This window comes from Lactuca serriola, chromosome 4 (assembly GCF_051521515.1).
Source record: "Lactuca serriola cultivar US96UC23 chromosome 4, Lser_US96UC23_V15, whole genome shotgun sequence".
Taxonomy (NCBI): Eukaryota; Viridiplantae; Streptophyta; class Magnoliopsida; order Asterales; family Asteraceae; genus Lactuca; species Lactuca serriola.
Genome location: NC_136411.1, coordinates 197,809,793 through 197,816,085, shown reverse-complemented (window position 1 = coordinate 197,816,085; position 6,293 = coordinate 197,809,793). Strand labels below are relative to the sequence as shown.

Sequence of the window (6,293 nt, the reverse complement as noted above, 5' to 3'; positions counted from 1 at the left end):
CATCACACTTTTCCAACTTGACAATTTTGGCCCTTGAACTTTCAAGTATTGTCATTTCCACTTTTAACTTTCTAAACTTCATATCAGCTAATGATATGATTCTACCATAATAATTTATTTTTACATAAATCGTACTTTATTTATTTATTTATTTAATAACCTAGTTTTAAATTTTAGGACATTACAAACTACTTATGCATCACATTTATTTCCAAAGTCTTTATTTTCAAACTAAAGTTTTGATTAGACTTATCTAAATCTCATGGGTTCTCCATCCATTGGGAGTTTGGTTATCCATTTCGGATTCAGTAAATGATAAGATAATCAATATTTTTATTATTTATTCACATTCTTAGTAAAATTTTTGGCATTAAATTTTTTTGCTAGCGTCATTAAAAGGAAGATTGTTGGTACAAGTGCACATAATCCATATGTAATTGATAATTGGAACTAATTAAACCCATCTAATTCTGATTACATAAGAACCATAAGACTAACAATTACTACTAACAATCTTATTGTATTTTGTAAGCTACCATATATGCAAGATATGACTCTCAAGTGAAAGGTTATATAGACATTCACGAGGAAATATATCGTTATGACCTTATACCTAATTATAATGATATATTTTAAACATAATCTTTTCATCAAATTCCTGAAATAGGAAATTGTCAACATTACAAAATTTTCATATCAATTAGAAATGTAAAAGAGTTTTATATAAATTTATTGAGTTTCTTCTTTCTATGAATTTAATATTTCAAATTAAATTAGTATTACAAAAATAGTTATTCTAAATAAATTATAAAGTAAACATTGATTTCTTAACATGTTTACGTGTTAACGAGAAAAATTTCATGTTTAATAATAAAGATAATGGCTTGTAAAGGGACAAGCTTTCTACCATATACACATTTACTCACTTAAGTTTTTTTTGTAAACGTTTTAACATTTAATTGTTTTGGGCATTTAGAACATATCATAATCAGTGGATATTGCAAGTCATAATAGTATATTTTGAATAAGATAAACAAGTTCAATGGCTTAAGGAACTAAATATATACACAAAAAATCATTATCTCTTAAAATTCATATAAACAACTTCCTTAGTATGACAAAAATGAATATATGGGAAAGCAAACATCAAATAGAAAATGGTGATGAAAAATGAAGCAGATGGATTCATAACATGATTAGACTATTATACCCCTAAATATTTTTTTCCATTATGGTAAATGAATACAAGTTCAATCCAATAAAAAAATGACACTATTTTTTATTATTAGTTTTTTATTGTAGTTTTTGGGATTAAATCACAACCATTCAAATCATATTCAACGAAGCATTCCATAAGATGAAATATTGAAATCTATCTGTTAAAGGATTTTATTAATTCTAATGGAAAGGAAAATACAACAACACATTGGACCTAGAAGGAATTAAAATCCAGTTCCTCCAAATCCCAAAGATTCCAAGGAACATAAAACCAACATTTTATTCTTGGGTTATTATTGACATAAAATTCCTTAAGTTTTTTTTAGTTTTGTGCAGTTTTTCCCCTGTAACAGTTTTAGGTGTAGGAGTACCTAACATTTATTTGGGCTTTTTTTTTTTTTTTTTTTTTTTTTTTTTTTTTTTTTTTTTTTTTCAAATTTATCATTTAGCAGGTTAATAGAGTTGTAGCTGCTAATATTTCCCTTCATAAACATTTTTCTTTATATACCCACCCCCGTATTCCACCCAGCCACCGCTGAAACCCAACTCCCACTGCTGCCCCTTCTTGTTCATCACCGCCCACCCCTAGCAAGCTCCAGTAACAGTAGCTATATACCCAGATGCCATCATCACCCTTGATTGTTCATCACCATCGTATCCATCGCCTCTATATTCTATAAAAAGGTAACACATAAATCAAACAAAGGGGTTTAGGGGAATCCAAGCTCATCATGTCACGATGGTTGGATCAGAGGCTGAGGTCTCACCAGAGAAGATGACCACCTCTTGTACACACACCTCACCATAAATTTGTTGCACACACCTCACTAGAGAAGACGATCTCCTCCTTCTGCCGAATGCACACACCTACCACTTCGTTGTTCATCTAAAATTACTCTTGTTGTGAGATGTACCAGGTACCACGATGGTTGGATTTTGTCTTTTTTTTTTCTTTTTGATGACTATTGGGTTTGTATATTGATTTTCCAATTCAACATCTAAAATTAGTTTTGATACAACACGTTCATGAGTTCTTCCAAATCGATTTTAGATATGGGTGTTCTATCGATAGCATTTCTTGCAAGACACATACATGGTTGCTGCTAATTTCCTTAATTTTGAATATACAAGTTATCAACCTTCAATTTGTTTGATAGACCTGCAGATATATAGAGAGATATAGGCCCAAAATCTACACATCATATGTGATTTAACTCCCAGATTCAACTGAAGGGGGAGGGACTTACGATTTCAAAGGGTTTGAAATGGAAGCTATATGTGAACAAGCATGTGTTTGTGTAGGATCATGGATGGATGCAACTGAAAAAAAGGAAAAATTCAAAATCCAATTAGTGTGTGTATGATTTTGCTTCTGATGTGTGTATTGGTGTGTTATGTGTGTATTTTATGCTCCTTTTTTATTTACCAGATGAATAAGAGGTTTAATGAGGAAGATGAGGGATCTTGTTACCGGGAAATTGATAGGTAACCTGTTAAATGGCACATTTGACAAAAACACCCAAAATATTAGGCATAAACACACCTAAAATCATCATAGGAAAATAATCACATGAAACTAGAAAACGTAGGAATTTTTATGTCAATAACCCTTTATTCTTTTCTAGTGTAGCAAAGTTATTTTATTCTGCATTGCTCTCTCAACAAAAAGGTACAACAACAATATCAATGGAATAGAAATATCTTTAAGTTTTTTTTTTCAAACTCAAGTAAATGGGATGATTATTAAATATATGTTCGATTTAAAAGCTTTAGGGTTAACCCTATGATTTGATATAATGAAATAAATATTGTGTTTAACTAAATCAAATAAGCTATAGTTTATTTTGAGACATTACAAACTGCTTTGGAGTTGACTGTATAGGTAACTAAATCCTTAAAAAACTAGGCGTTATTGGATCTCTAGCCAATAACATTTAACTCGCAACCGTTTCCACCTAAAAAGCATCACAGTTGCAACCATATTGAGTGTGTTTAATAGAGTGAGTAATCTCGAAAACTTACTTGCCACCTTCTTGAGTGACATCTGCCTCAGGCGCCACCCTACTTTTTGTGGTTTTCACTAGCATCCTTCACGATATTGTTTTGATACTTCTCGTTCAATTATCCCAAATATATTTATTTAATATTTGATTTTTATGTGTTGTGGCGCTCTATTATGATGTAGGAATTATTTTTATTTGCACTCACGACAATGATGAAAGGGCTTTATCCACTAACTTGAAGGTCGGAGGATTTTAGCCAGTACATGGGTCCTATATAGTTATGAAGGTTGTTATTGACTAACTCGTTCGCACTATTGACCGCACGAGCTGCAAGCATCTGCCTATGTAGTGTTGTTTTGAAAATTGATCAGTTCAACCCAAACAGCGAGGAAGGGAAGCGTTCAATTTCTTTTTTCTTTAACTAGAGCTATGTGGGTTCCAACTTGGTTCAAATTGTTTTTTACATTCAATCAACTATGGTTTTGGAGATCCATATTTTCTATTCTCCCAATCCTTATGTTTATATCGTGTGTGATGTTCGTGTCTACTAATAACTTTACAACAAATAAAGAGAAAATGAGTCTCATTTTGACGATGGTTAGGGTTGTGGTTGTTGCATTAAAGAAGAGGGGGTTGGAAATGCCTTAAGAACTAAGGCTATCTCCATGCAATAACTGACCCCCAGTCTCTCACAGTCATATTTACCGCCTTCAGACCATTTAAGGTAAATTATTACAAAAAATTATTTACTTGAAAACATCTCACATAAATTTGCTTGATGAAGCATATTTTTGAACAACGCCTCCATCATAACACCAAATGCCCAAATGAATCCAAATGGATCTCCATCCCACCCATGGGAAAATGGCCTCAACAATCCCCGACAATCCTCCCAATAATAATAATAATATAGAAAAATAACTAGACATAAAAAAACATACGAAAACCTCCAAAACTAAAGAAAAACAATAACATAGACTAATCTCTCAAGCCTTCCCGAAATTTCACTCCCATTCTACAAAGTGTTAACTAACATTTTCTACACTAAAAAAATAAAAGAAAAAAAGAAAGAACCAAACATGACAAGGGTATTTTGGTTATAGTTATTTGCTACCAAAGCCTTGGACTTATTTTATAAGCTTGGAGTCATCCCAATATTTTCTTCTTCAACCGACGTGGGATGCAAACAAACACTAATTATTTAGCCAAACAACTCAACAACTATCTCTATGCAATTATCGACCCCTAGGCTCTCTTGGTCTATCTTTACCTTCTTCAGAACAACTAAGGTAAAATATTACCAAAATTTATTTACTTGAAAACCTCTCATATAACATTGTATGATTGAACAAATTTCTGAACAAAGATTCCACTATCACACTAGTTAATCAAATGAATCCAAATGGATCTCAATCCAACCCATGTAAGTTGTGTACTATATAATAAATTGAAGTACTTAAAAATATACTGGAAGTTTTACCAATTGTGAGGGCTGTTATCTTGTTTTTCTTATGGCAATAAGCGAACAAAACCAATATGTTGTTTTCAAAGAGCTTCAATTAAACCGGAAAGTGTTTGGTTTCCAAATACCAACATTAGTAAATTCAAAAGACGTAAATATGTGTTTTTCCGTGTTATGTATTATATCTAAGTTTGATCCCTTTTTTTTAACCGGTGAGTTAGTTGTTAGTGGTCAGGGCGAATCTCCGTGACGGACCTTCCACCGTCTATGGGGCCTATTGGCCATTACATATTTGACGCTCGATTGACTCAAGCCCAAACCCACCTCCCCCTTGTTAAACACCAGCAGAAGTGAAACCCCCACGACTCGATCCCGGGGCGAGTAAGTGTGTGGTAAAACACTCTTAACCTCATCCCAGTTGAGCTAGGAATCATTAGTAAATTTCATTGTATTCTTTACAGGATAATCAACCCAACATTCATATTAAAGGCTTTTTGTATCGATGACGCTAGAACCACATAAATGTTCAATGTTACAAAGGAAACATGAAAATTTTTACTGAATCAAAGAGGCCATAAATATATCCATTCTTCACAACTAAATACAATTAAAATGACTTCCAAAAATGTATTCATATATATATATATATATATATATATATATATATATATATATATATATATATATATATATATATATATACACACACACACACACACACATGCAGAGGTAAGTTCAATTAAGAAAATAAAAAAGATTGAGAATGGGAGAATCATTCTCAGCCAATCAATTATTTTTTCCGCAAAACGCTCCGACATACCGGGCTGACGGAGAATGAGTAATATTCATATATGAATATAAATATGTGTATTCACATATACATACACCACCTCCCACCGCCACCAACAAACAATGCCACCTCCGCGACCATCACTACCAACACCACCACCTAGGCCACCACTCGCTGTCGCCATATTCATATATGAATAACCAATTCCGCTATACTTACTCAAATATGAATATACGTATTCATATATGAATACACTTATTGTAAATGAATATAACCATCCATATACATATTCATATATGAATATGACATGTTTCGTCGTACTGGTACGCTATAGCGCTTAAGTGGTAGATTCGAAATAGGTGGCCCATATTCATTCCCTTATATATATATATATATATATATATATATATATATATATATATATATATATATATATATATATATATATATATATATATATATATATATATATATATATATATATATATCAAGGTTGTAAAAAACACTCAAAGTTAGGTTGTCGGTGGACTATGTTTAAGGGATTAATCGGCTATGCGGGGATTAATCAATGGATTAATCAGGGACCGTTAACTGCTAGTTCGTTAAATTTTCAAAAGTTAAATATTACTAATATTATTATAAATTTCGTAAATATTATTAATATTATAATAAAATTTGTTAATATTATTAATACAACATTAATCATACATCAAATAGTTTCTATTGAGATAAAACTTCTTTAAAATGTTAAATTTCATCGTTTTTTACTACTTCACTCATTTTATATGCAAGGATTAATCGGTAGTCGGCCTCTAATTTG

General features: G+C 31.6%; 1 long non-coding RNA gene across 2 annotated transcripts; it reads left to right on the top strand.

The window, feature by feature from the left end:
• Nucleotides 1-1,609: 1,609 nt before the first annotated feature.
• Nucleotides 1,610-3,756, top strand: LOC145103125 (uncharacterized). Of its 2 annotated transcripts, XR_013706374.1 has the most exons (3): nt 1,672-2,135; nt 2,376-2,703; nt 3,404-3,756. It is a non-coding gene; the product is annotated as an uncharacterized LOC145103125 (long non-coding RNA). The 2 variants fall into 2 exon arrangements; XR_013706375.1 differs by lacking the exon at nt 3,404-3,756 and having other exon boundaries at nt 1,610-2,135; nt 2,376-2,696.
• Nucleotides 3,757-6,293: the final 2,537 nt, after the last annotated feature.